We start from the raw sequence: 14,465 nt of genomic DNA, 5'->3' as shown, positions 1-14,465 counted from the left end.
GGATTAGAGACAAACACTTTCCTCTCTGGTCAATCTCTCATCAACTTCTTCAAGTATCACTTGAAGAAAAAAGTGAGAGTAGAGAGGCAAGTTTTGTCTAGTGAATGTTTTAAAAAAGATGGGTGATGTAGCAAGGATGGCACGTATGAATGACGAAGCCACCTTGACTATGATTCTATGAACCGTAAAACTTAATACAGAGAGTTGCTTATTTGCAAAAAAAAAAAAAAAAAAATATAACATGTGACTTCATAAACCTCACCTGTCCTCCCCTTACACTTCATATTGACATTTCTGTGATAACGATCCCTATTGATCAATTTTTTTCCTCTCCCCTTTTTTTTTAACCCCCGCCCCCCTTTTTGTCCTCTTCTCTCCTTTTACGATCCCTTTTGATCGACCTCCCCTTTTTTATTTTATTTTATTTGTTATTTTATTATTATTATATTTTTTTTTTTTAAACCTTCAAAAGAAAAGCTCTACCTTGTAATTTGTTCTATCTGTGTGCAGCCCTGTGTGGCTAATAAAGAAACATATCTATCTATCTATCTATCCATCTATCTATCTATCTATCTATCTATCTATCTATCAATCTATCTATTATCTAATCCATATCATCCATCCATCCATCCATATCTATCTATCTATCTATCTATCTATCTATCTATCCATCTATCATCTATCTGTCTATCTATCTATCTATCTATCTATCTATCTATCTATCTATCTATCTATCTATCTATCTATCTATCTATCCATCCATCCATCCATCCATCCATCATCTATCTATCTATCTATCATCTATCTATCTATCTATCATCTATCTATCTCTATCTATCTATCTATCTAAGTTTTCAGAGACCGGATTAGCACACTAGTAAGAGGGCTTTGACGGGAGCCATCATCAACAACAAATGGTGGTTTGCCCTCAAGAGAGCAGTAAAAGCAGAAGCGATTACGTACAGCAAGCACTAGCCATAGTAGAAATAGAGTAGAGGGTGAGCTAGTTAAGAAGCTAGAAGAGGCAATTAAAAGCGGCATCGCATCCGACGTTTTGGCGGCGAGGTTGGCCTCGACCAACACTTCAACGCCAAACACGAAGGATGTGCTGTCAGAGCTAGGATGCGTGCTCTAAGGAACGAAGGTGTTTGAGCCGCGAGAGAGGCCCGGGTGGCAGAGGCGCAACAGGGCAACAAAGCCACCATTCGGTCACTGGTAGATGAACAGGGGCGCGAATGCTCGAGCCAAGTAAAATGTGTGAGGCCTTTCAGCAGCATTTTGCCCGACTGTTCGGGACGAGTGGAGGGCAAGAACGTAAGTAGACTTCAGTGCCTACCTACATAGCCTGCCACGACTCTCGACAAGAAGGCAGGGTGCTGCGAAGGTGCCATCACGGCGGCGGAAGTGCGGGAAGCGATGGCAGAATGCTCGAGGACAAATCACGGGTTTGGATGGTCTACCCTACGAATTTTACTATTGTATGCCAGACTTGTTTGGAGACGTCTTGGCAGCGGTATACTACAACTGGCAGCAAAACGGGAGCATACCCGGTTTTGTGAGTCGAGGAGCTGTAGCTCTGCTGAAGAAAGATCCAAACAAGGGAAACATTATAGATAACTTTAGGCCAATCACTCTGCTCAATGCAGACCTGAAAATTTTGACAAAGGTGTTAGCCAAGAGGTTGGCGCTTGTCATGGAGAAACTGGTCGACAACGCACAAACGTGCGCCGTGCCGGGCCGGAGCATCCATGACAACCTCCATCTGATGCGCTACATCATAGACAGGGTAGTTAACGAACCTGGCAGGGGTGGGGCCCTGATCAACTTGGATCAATCGAAAGCCTTTGATAGGGTAGACCATCGATACTTGGAGGCAGTCCTAAGAGCGGCTGGTTTCGGTCCGTCTTCCGCGGCTGGATAGCTGCCTTGTACAGGGGCATCCGTTCGGTAATTGCCGTAAATGGACATCTATCGAGACCCTTCGACATTGCACGTTCGGTCCGTCAGGGATGCCCCCTCTCGGCGCTTCTATACGTATTGACTCTTGAGCCACTACTGCGGAAGCTGGCGACTCTGAGGGGCATCCCGCGAGAATTAGGATGCGGGACGAGCGTGTCTGCATACAGACGGCCCGGTTGAGTTGCTCGGGGTCTGGTTCGGTCCGGACCTCCAAATGGAGAAGAACTGGAACGAGATAACGAGTCGGGTGGTCACTCTCGCCCAGCATGGGCCGAGAGAGGAAACTGTCCCTAAAAGGTCGGGCGGAGGTGGTGAACGCGTACATCGCGTCCATCATCTACTACCGCCTGACCGTCGTACCTTGTCCCGACCCTACCATCACCAAACTAGAACGCATCCTCTTCCGCTTCTTGTGGAAAGGATGCGTCCCGATGGTCAGGCGATCCATTTGCTGTCAACACCCGTTCAAAGGAGGGCTGGCATGCCGTGGTTGATGATGCGCAGACACGCGCTGAGACTGCGACATCTCCGGCTCTATGTAGACGACGGTGAACAGGTGTGGTCGCCGTTTGTGAGGCACGCATTCCCGCAACTCGTCTCCATGACCGAACTACAGTCGTGGATCAAAAAGAGGCCGAAGAAGGGCGAATGGCACCGCGAGTGTCGCGTTGCTCTCAAGCAACTCTGCCGTCCCGGGTCGACCTTGAGTGACTTCAACACAACCAAAGCATTCTATAGGGGATTAGTGGGGGGAGGTACGACGACGAGCTCGGGGCAAACCTGGGCGTCGACGAGGAATACCTGACCCGCCTGTTTCAAACGACTTTCGGCCGGGACCTATGGACAACTTCCAGAGATCCCTGGCCTGGCGGTGCTACCGAGAAGCGCTACCCGTTCGGGATAAGCTCTATAGGCATGGCTCGAGAAACACGGGGCCGACCTGCCCGAGATGCGGGCAGAGCGACGACGAAACCGCTCTGCACGCAATCGTGCAGTGTCCAGCAATTTCCCACCTGTGGGCTTATGTCGAACGACTGCTGTCACGTGTGGGACGTGTCGGTTTATCAGCCGAGTCTATCGTTAATATCGTCACGCCTCCTTCCTTCAAACGGGGGAAGAGCTATTTTTATCATACTTGTGGCTATGGCGAAAGAATGTATCTGGTGGACGCGTCTGAAAGGATTAGAGACAAACACTTTCCTCTCTGGTCAATCTCTCATCAACTTCTTCAAGTATCACTTGAAGAAAAAAGTGAGAGTAGAGAGGCAAGTTTTGTCTAGTGAATGTTTTAAAAAAAGATGGGTGAATGTAGCAAGGATGGCACGTATGAATGACGAAGCCACCTTGACTATGATTCTATGAACCGTAAAAATTAATACAGAGAGTTGCTTATTTGCAAAAAAAAAAAAAAAAAGAAATATAACATGTGACTTCATTGACCGAGGTTACCGTGGTCTTTTCCGTAGGCTTTTCTTTCCACGGGTAAACCTCACCTGTCCTCCCCTTTACACTTCATATTGACATTTCTGTGATAACGATCCCTATTGATCAATTTTTTTTCCTCTCCCCCTTTTTTCTTAACCCCCCCCCTTTTTTTTTGTCCTCTTTCTCTCCTTTTACGATCCCTTTTGATCGACCCCCCTTTTTTTATTTTATTTGTTATTTTATTATTATTATTATTTTTTTTTTTTTTTTTATTAAACCTTCAAAAGAAAAGCTCTACCTTGTAATTTGTTCTATCTGTGTGCAGCCCTGTGTGGCTAATAAAGAAACATATCTTGTTTCCCAGCCACAAAGTTCCGGGTTCAGCCTCACTTCCACTCCATATCACCTCTGAAAAGTGTCTTGTACTATAGCCTTGGTGACTAAAATCTTGTGAGTGAATTTGGTAGACGGGAATTAAGAGAAAGCCATTAAATATATACTTAATGCTGTGTGTGTGTGCGCACGCGCGTACGTGCAACTTTGGGTCTGACTTTGTTCCCATCACCGCTTAACAGCGGTTTTAATACGTACCAAATTTTAAAGGAGAAGCACTAGAGGCTGGGTGGTTACTCGATTCCACCGAAGTGATGCCCTAGCATGGCCACAGCCAAATGACTGAAGCAAGTGTAAGATAAGCGATAATATACTCTTTTACCCTTTTACTTGTTTCAGTCATTTGACTGTGGCCATGCTGGAGCACCGCCTTTAGTCGAGCAAATCGACCCCAGGACTTATTCTATCGTCTCTTTTGCCGAACCGCTAAGTTACGGGGACATAAACACACCAGCATCGATTGTCAAACGATGTTGGGGACAAATACAGACGAACACACACACACACACACACACACATATATATATGTATATATATATATATATATATATATATATATATATATATATATATACGACGGGCTTCTTTCAGTTTCCGTCTACCAAATCCACTCACGAGGCTTTGGTCGGCCCGAGGCTATAGTAGAAGACACTTGCCCAAGGTGCCACACAGTGGGACTGAACCCAGATCCATGTGGTTGGTAAGCAAGCTACTTACCACACAGCCATTCTTACGCCTATATATATATATATATAATATATATATATATATATATGCCACACACACACACTCGCACACACCACACTCACACACGCACACATAACACTTCCATTTATATATACACAAGCATGCACCGAGTAGATGGGTGAGATCGAAATAGAGTCACACAAGTATAATCTTTTTTTTTTCATTTTGTAGATACTTTTATCAAAGCTGAAAGTCAGTGCTCATGAAACTTTGTAAAGTCTCCGAGACTGGTAGGAAGGCATCCTTTAATCGGAGACCTGGTGCGCCTACCTACAAGAGAATGCACACTTTTAAATCTCGAACCAATGTTTATAGTCCTGAAAAATGGTATATAGCAATCATAGTCATAGCGGCAATGCATCTAAACTGGTTTGAAGCACCCACTCAATATACATGCAGGCTTTTACACATACACGAAGATACATTGATTTTATCCGTTTCTGAAGCGTATTAGCGAAGTAAGTAATATGAGACAAGTGGAGGCGCAATGGCCCAGTGGTTAGGGCAGCGGACTCGCGGTCATAGAATCGCGGTTTCGATTCCCAGACCGGGCGTTGTGAGAGTTTATTGAGCGAAAACACCTAAAAGCTCCACGAGGCTCCGGCAGGGGATGGTGGTGATCCCTACTGTACTCTTTCACCACAACTTTCTCTCACTCTTACTTCCTGTTTCTGTTGTACCTGTATTTCAAGGGGCCGGCTTTGTCACTCTCTGTGTCACGCTGAATATCCCCGAGAACTACGTTAAGTGTGCACGTGTCTGTGGAGTGCTCAGCCACTTACACGTTAATTTCACGAGCAGGCTGTTCCGTTGATTCGGATCAACCGGAACCCTCATCGTCGTAACCGACGGAGTGCTTCCAATCCAATATGAGACAGCTTAAAGCTGGAATCGATATCGTAACGCTGCTGTGGTTCACTCCGAGTCTCCACACTCATTTGTTCACATTTTAATAATAGTTCGGGTGGTGTATGCCGTTGGTTGCTGGCGAATGAAAACTACAAAAAGACTTCGATCTCCGTTTACTGTAAATTCATTTCACTTATTCACTAATTCCCATTGGCCCAAGCACAGGCAAGCACTGGAATATTACAGCAAGATTTGAGGGAGAAAACGCAACGTCTTATCCGGTGATAGGTTTCTTTATGTCTATGTGGGTCTACGGAAATGGAAGATTAGTACAGAACTCTTGGGATCCATGTGACTTCAAATGAGTACCTTGGGAACCTTATGTATAAACGTCAAAAAAACAAGGTGATGAAGTGAAAGAAATGAGAGGTGGCAAACTAAATGTGTACTGAAATGCCAATGGCGTCTGAGTTCACATCCTGCTAAAGTTGACGTTGACTTTCACCCTAAGGTCAAAAGAATAAGGACCATTCTTTTAGTGCGTTGTGTATATGCGTAATGTTTATACATTTATGCATAAATACATATATACATATTCAAATATGTGTGCATATATATATATATGTGTGTGTGCGTGTGTGTGTGTGTGTGTGTGTGTGTGCACCCATTTATATATATGTTTATATGTATGTATGCCTGTTTGCACACACACACACATATATATATATATATATACATACATGCATGCATACACACACACAAACACACGCACACACACACACACACACACACACACACACTCACACACACAAACACACAGATGCCTTTCTAGGCGGTTGACCATTGACTCTGGTTTGACTGCTAAGAATACTATTTTGCTTTGCGTTACTAATGATTCTGGCGCATGTATAAACGCAACAAAAGTATTTTAATAGGCAATTTTGCTATCCAGAATGAGAGAGCCGTTATAACTTCTGTAATTGCCATTTCAGTTCATTAATCTCATTAATGTTTTAAATAAAAGCATGTATGTTACACAATATAATTTCCTCACACACGCCTTTTAATACGCTCCAAATCTCCAGGGCTCATTGAAAAAGTGTTTATCAGCGTTTATTAGTTATTTTCTTGTGTAATCACATACAGCTTGCTCTGCGGGATGAGTTGAACCAACACTTCAAGCCAGTAAATTATTCATCAATTACTCAGAGTTACTAATGTTACATCAAAGAATCATACCACTCGCGCCAACTAATTGCCGGTTCGTAGATTGTACTGTTGAGAGCTAAATGTTTTAACTATGGACGCAATTGAACGCTTTTAACTGGATGAGAATTGTCAACCCAATGCTAATTGTCCACTTTTCTATCGCCTCGAATGTCAAACGTCCCGCCGTTGCTTTCCTTCATTGTAAAACTTCAGTAACTTTCATTTTAGTGTGAACTAAAAACTTATACAGTAAGAATAAATCCCAGAAGAGCTGAGTCTGGCATCATACACTTTTGGTTTTAAACTGCAGACATTCCTTTTCAGCGAATATATGCCTTTAAAAAATCTACTAACGTTGAAATAGGTTCCTATTTCTACTATTTGTAAAGCTCGCATTTCATAAGTATAATTTTTCGTAAATATATTAGTACGTAATCCTTTAGGGTATATGTCTAGAGAGAATATATATTATTTATTAAGCGCACACTCTTGATATTTACTTTCTGTTTTCAAGTATCCTCATCACTGACCAACTAAAGGCTTTGATACTTGTCAGTGCACCAAGAAATAAAAAATGAATAAAACAGTGCCCATATTTGGAACTTAACGTGTTCAATAAGTCGCAATATATTTGAAGCAGTAGAATGAAAAAGTGAATGATGCTTTAGCAGGATTGGCCAGTCATTTTGAAAGCAGTGTATAATTCAGCCAACGTATTTCATGGAGCTGTGCAGGTTACGTTGCCGAAATGCAGTTCACCTTTCCCACCGCAGTTCACTTTCCCGAACCTATGTGTTCTTGATCAACAACAATATGCCAAAACTTTCAACGATTTACAATGCTTACAAACACCGTGAGCTGAAAGTTCCCACCAAGCACTGAGTCGTTAAGAAGTCTACTTCACAACTACGTTTTGTAGCGGTTATAAGACTTTAGCAGCATCATGACGTCCTGTCGGCTGTCTTTTGTTTATAAATGTCTTACGCATTTTCATTAGTCGATTTGACTGTCCATACGTCGATTCAAATATTCGTGAAAAATTTTTTCCATGAAGAAAGGTTCTTAGAATCGGTTTTACGGCAGTTATAAAAGCTCTGATTTTGGGAAAATTATTCAGTGACACTAGGTTTCCCACACAGGATCTTGTCACTCATTCTGGCAATGCTATTTTGCAGTATTCATCCTTCATGACCTTATGTTATGCTTTCTGAATCTTTTTAGAGTAGTTTTGAGGAACTAGTTTTGAAAATTTTCCCTGTCGTTATTCTAGCAACAGACTCATTTTATGCTAAGTACCACAATTTTTCCTATTACTATTATGTTGTGATAAATTCGTTTTATATATTTTGACTTTCTGTAAATAACTGATTAATGTTAAATCCAGTCCTCCTTCTCTTGATATTTATCTGTACGAACATTCATAAGGAAATTGAATTAGCTAAAGATTTATTAGCATTCAATTTATGAAGCCTTTGTCAACGAGAGTATACTGTCAACCCAGTATGAAGAAACGAAATGACATTATTCTCAAGATAAACATGACTTCTTAATTTCACTTCCACAGATAGGCGCAGGAGTGGCTGTGTGGTAAGTAGCTTGCTAACCAACCACATGGTTCCGGGTTCAGTCCCACTGCGTGGCATCTTGGGCAAGTGTCTTCTGCTATAGCCCCGGGCCGACCAATGCCTTGTGAGTGGATTTGGTAGACGGAAACTGAAAGAAGCCTGTCGTATATATGTATATATATATATAAGTGTGTGTGTGTATGTTTGTGTGTCTGTGTTTGTCCCCCTAGCATTGCCTGACAACCGATGCTGGTGTGTTTACGTCCCCGTAACTTAGCGGTTCGGCAAAAGAGACCGATAGAGTAAGTACTGGGCTTACAAAGAATAAGTCCCGGGGTCGAGTTGCTTGATTAAAGGCGGTGCTCCAGCATGGCCACAGTCAAATGATTGAAACAAGTAAAAAGAGTAAAAAAGAGTATATCTTCATCTTGTTACAAAAAACACATTTTCTTATCCTGTTTGAACTGTCTTATAACAGTGATGCTGGTGAAATGTCGGTATCTTCATCATGCATGCTGAATACCTTAGCGAGTGTATATTACTTCTGGCGTTCTGTCTACGCCTTGCAACAAAATAATTGATAACCCAACATATATAAGCCGACATCAACCATTATAACTGGTGACCTCCGAACGTGAAAAGTAATACATCAAGTTTAATATTAAAAATTAAAGACAGTTTTATTGAGCAGGAAAATAATTTTAACAGAAATACTTAATAATATATCAAGGTTGATGCAAGAAAGGAACGTTGAAGAGAAAAAATGTAATAGTAGTAAAGGATCCCAGGAAAAATTCGATATACTGGTATCATTCAAAATTCGGTGCCAAGGTGCATCCTTCAATTTTTTTTTAAATAAGAAAAGGCTGGAAAACACTTCAATCACAAATTAGACGTGAGGAAATCTGTGGCTCATCTTTCGAAAAGTGGCGTATTCTTCATATTTGGTTCCAACTCGAAGCAAAGTTTCTTGGTTGATACAGAGGCGGCTTGTTCTATTTGGTCTAGTAAATTTTTGACAGAAAAACCGAAACCTGCTCAATTAACACTACAGACAGTTAACCAGTCTGACATCAAAACATTTGGAAAAATTAGCTTGACCCACAACTTACATTTAAGAAGAGAATAATATAAATGGATTTTCATAGTAGCAGATTTACCTTATTCTATATTAGGAACAGGTTTTCTTTCACATTACAATTTATTGGTCGACGTTAAAAAGCAAAAAAATTCATAGACTCAATTACCTCGTTGAACATTAAAGTATGAAATGCAAGAGCGCGACCATTAGTCCGTTGTATTTTATGGTATCTTCTGAAAATCGTTACCACAGGATTTTGAAAAACTATTAAGAAATTAAGAAACCTATTTCTTTATTACCAACAAGGGGCTAAACACAGAGGGGACAAACAAGAACAGGCATAGGTATTAAGTCGATTACATCGACCCCAGTGCGTAACTGGTACTTAATTTATCGACCCCGAAAGGATGAAAGGCAAAGTCGACCTCGGCGGAATTTGAACTCACAACGTAACGGCAGACGAAATACCGTTAAGCATTTAGCCCGGCGTGCTAACGTTTCTGCCAGCTCGCCGCCTTTAGCTCCAAACACCAAATCTGTTCATTCAGTCACTCACTATATTATAACTCATAGATAATCCAGTTTCTCTACACCGCGTAGGCTATCTATCGAAAAATTAAAGACTGCTAAGACCGAATTTCGTCACATGTTGAACATCGGAAGAATTCATCCTTCTAATAATAATTGGCCTTCACCTTTAGTTTTGGTTTAAAAAAATAAGACTGATTAACGTTTTTGTGGTGATATTCGCCAGCTTAATGCCAAAACACAGCCTAATAAATACCCATTTCCTCATATCCATGACTTTTCAGCATCAATAAATGGTTGTAATATTTTTTCAAAGGAACATGGTCTCATACAATGATACGCCTTGTCACTAAATTTTGAATGATACTAGCATATCGAATTTCGCCTGGGACTTTAAAAAAATATCTACCGTTTCTTCGGGTTCGATTTCATTGTACTACACCTTGTGTAAGTATTTTTTTTATTATAGCCTCAGGGCATCCAAAGCCCTGGGAGTGAAATTTGATGGAGAGAATTTGTGTCGAAGAACGTTGGAACGACGTCCTTATTTTTGAGTAGCAGATTTAATACATAGCCAGGTTTAACCCCACAGCATGGCCCATGGGTTCATTTAGTGGAAGCAATTCTCATGCAAGTATTCGTGAAGATAAACTGCTCCCTCCTCTCTCTAGCCACATAGCTCTGAAAAAACGTCATGAGTGCGACTCTTCATCTGACATCATTAAAAAGCTGTTGACCCACTTAATTCTGTCATGTGTGACAGTCAGTAGCTTGGAGACAGCTAGGGTCCGCCAGAACGACTTTCTCTCAGTTAATTATACAGAAAAAACGTTTTCGATGTTGGTCAATAAAAATGAATTATTGCCCATCCCTATCACAGTTGAAACTTAGAACATATCAAAAGAAATCGTGTTTTATTGTTTCAATATAAAATACGTCCCAGTAATTAATGTAAAACAAAGGACAAATATTTTGATTTATTCTGATTTATATAAAGAAAACAAAGATTCAACGATTATGCATGCAATTGAGGAAAAGGCTAAAAGTTCATGAGTTCATTTCTATTGCGATAAACTATTCTAGTTGTGAATATTCATCTGAATAGACTAGATAATCACACACGCGCGTGCGCGAGCACACACAAAAATAACCCCCCAAAAAAACACATACACTGTGACTCCTAGATTGTCCAGGCTATTGCATTCCCCGTGGGATTTACGAAAGAAATGGATTGGAGATACTCTCTCTCTTTTACTCTTTTACTTGTTTCAGTCATTTGACTGCAGCCATGCTGGAGCACCGCCTTTAGTCGAGCAAATCGACCCCGGGACTTATTCTTTTGTAAGCCCAGTACTTATTCTATCGGTCTCTTTTGCCGAACCGCTAAGTGGCGGGGACGTAAACACCCCAGCATCGGTTGTCAAGCAATGCTAGGGGGACAAACACAGACACACAAACACACACACACACATATATATATATATACATATATACGACAGGCTTCTTTCAGTTTCCGTCTACCAAATCCACTCACAAGGCATTGGTCGGCCCGGGGCTATAGCAGAAGACACTTGCCCAAAATACCACGCAGTGGGACTGAACCCAGAACCATGTGGTTGGTTAGCAAGCTACTTACCACACAGCCACTCCTGCGCCCATAGTATAGAATTGTTTTAAATTGCTTTCTTAATTGGTATTGTTCGAATTTCCATTTACTGTATTACTGTTTCGTTCGGTTTATTTGATGATCTAGGACGACGAAGGACAATCATCCTGAAACACGAGTCCCTAGATGCAGCCCGGGGGGTATTTGTCTCCCCTTCGTAAATGTATATAAGGACACAGGAAAAATGTGTCAAAGCCATCAGGAGGTGTCGATGCTTCCTAGGGCTAAACAGCGGTGGTGTACCCCCTACTGTCACGTTCGTGTTAGATTGACAGTATACAACCATTCTATCGCCCCACCACCGTACATGTCTCTACGAGAGATTTAGAAATTTAGTATTTCTGATAATAACATTAGAGGTTAATCAACAGCTCTGTCAATTTACATTATTAATTTACATCATTCTTCAAATATGGTTACGTGTTTGGAAGAAAAAGAAAACGCCCGTGATTTCTTCTAAACTTTAACATATTCTCTGATAACAAAAAGCTATATCATATTTACTTGTAATTTATGGAACTTAATCAATTGAATTTGAGTACTTTTGCCTGGTTATATCCTGAGTAAAACCGCGTGGTCTACAAGCTAGTATCCAAATGTAACAACATTTAATCTGTACATTATTTATATTTGACAGATATTTGTCCTCATCTTGTTGGTTGTTATCACGTTTTGGCTGATATACCCTCCAGCTTTCATCATGTGTCTTTGGGAAATTTCGAACCTGAGTTCTCATTTCTAAGGCATTTTTCGATGTTCTTCTTCTTCTTCTTATTATTATTATTATTCAGGTCACTGCCTGGAACTGAACTCGGAATCTTGGGGGTTAGTAGCCCGCGCTCTTAACCACTACGCCATATGACGAAACGTTAACAACAAACAAGATGAGGACAAATATCCGTCAAATGTAAATAAAGTACATAAATCCTCATCTTTTAAATATAGAACTGAAACATATTTAATGTTTTCTACTATATCCTCTACTTTTCGTGATGAAAGATCTGTGTGAGGCAGATTGGTAATCACTGGTTACGTTCTGCTTAACAAAATTCCATATTGTGTAATGTAAGTAAAAACCTGGCTTACAGACATCTAGAAGTGGCTCTAATTAAATATTAAGCTTATCGAGTTAGGAACTCATGGAGTGTCTGCTAATTAGCAAGGCAACGTTACGTGTTGTATTAAAAAGTATTCATAAATGAAAAGTAAGTTTATTAGTAACTGAAAAGAATATTCTTTAACAATCATGACGGAAGTTGTTGGTCTATGTTATTTTTCTCTTTCTTTTTAGTTTACAAATAGCGACTTTTGCGATTTACTCTTCTTTATGAGCAATATCTGTGCAGCATATTTTGGCTATGGGCTCCGGATTGATTATATAAGAATCACTGAAAACCAACTATTTTTGTTTCTTGTGTAATTTTCCTCTGCTTTTTTGAATTGCACTGTTTGACACTGACAGGGTTAAGTGTGCTCTTATGTGCCTTGGCAACTTTTTTACAGAAATCTTTGTTGCATGGGAACAAAATTGAAAATTTTCATGATTTCTTTTATCATTGAAGCTAAGATAAATATATTTTGCTTTTAGAATAAGAAAAGTTATTTTGATCTAAACTTGATTGATGACATTACTTACTCTCCTTTATATATTCTCTCTCTTGCATGTAGCTTTTTTTTAGTTTTCCTCCTGCTTAATATATCCTTTGGGGTATTTAATTTTCTAGTGTCTTCGTTTTCCAGTGGAGTGATTGGTAGAAAATTTATGGTGTTTTATTGCTTTTTTAAATTAAATCTTTTGGTTTAGAGTGTGAAGTTATATTATTCATTCGAACTTTTATTTCTCTTGGGCTGTTGTTTAATTGAACTGAAATGAGCTTTGTACAAGCATAGAGGATAATTTGTACAAGTTATAACCCGAAGTCTACAATTTTCCTTTGTTGGTTACCTTGAAATATTTATTTTAAGGGAAAATATTGAAGTTGAAATCGTTTGAATTTTACGTAACATTGAATGATTCTAACAGGAGGTTACAATGATTGACCTTAGTGATCTCGAAGTAAATTCGTTTTTCATGTATGCTGTATGGATTTGATTGTGATTATGAATTTTGAAATATACTGAATCTGATAATCTCTGTATGATAGGATGTCGTACTGTCTGTGAGACATAATAAGTGTCTATCATTTCGAAGATAAGCTAGCAAGAGAGGAAAGGATTAACTTCTATTTCATAGCGTAGCATTTATTTATCACTTGAGAAAATGGAAGGTAAGGTTGCACAAAATTTAGGTTTAATACATCGCTAATATCAATAAAAGCCCATATTATTACAAGACAATCTTTAAAAGGATGAAAGAGTGCAGTAAAACTTACATTATGATTATTTGTATCTTTAGTACGGATCTGCAGTTCAGGTTAAAAAAAGTATTTGGTATGTCCTATATATGTGAATAATGGACACAACTGGTCAATCTATCTTATTGTTGGATACATCGACAGTTTGTTCTTGATACTACGGCTAAATTTCCAGGTTTTCACATATATTTGAAAGCTTTATTTTCGTTTCTTTTTAAGTTTTCTTGATGCAGGAAGGAATTATCATTCAACTACTACTACAATATTCTTAAAGCCACAATTTACTCACACGCATCATCTTTCAGAGTATGTAGTTAATTCACTTCTTAACCAAATTGAAAACTACTAACAGTTTTGAAGCAGGCTGGCTTCAAGCTACATTTTGACATAAAACAAATTGAGATTTGATCCAGTAGAAAAATGTTTACATCAAAATTTGTAGCAACGTTTCAGGAGAATAAGTAATCAAGTTTAGATCTAAATAACTTTTTTTTATTCTAAAAGCAAAATATATTTATCTTAGCTTCAATGATAAAAGAAATCATGAAAATTTTCATAGTTTTGTTCCCATGCAACAAGGATTTGTATAAAAAATGTTGTGAGGTAAAATATTATGAGAAGAATTATAAATAAGGCAAAAAGTTGGATCTAAGTATAATTAACTTTTTTATTTTAATTAAGCTTAAGTG

Source organism: Octopus sinensis, linkage group LG4, assembly GCF_006345805.1.
Source record: "Octopus sinensis linkage group LG4, ASM634580v1, whole genome shotgun sequence".
Taxonomy (NCBI): Eukaryota; Metazoa; Mollusca; class Cephalopoda; order Octopoda; family Octopodidae; genus Octopus; species Octopus sinensis.
The sequence above is the reverse complement of the archived record's forward strand: the minus strand, read 5'-3'. Positions refer to the sequence as shown.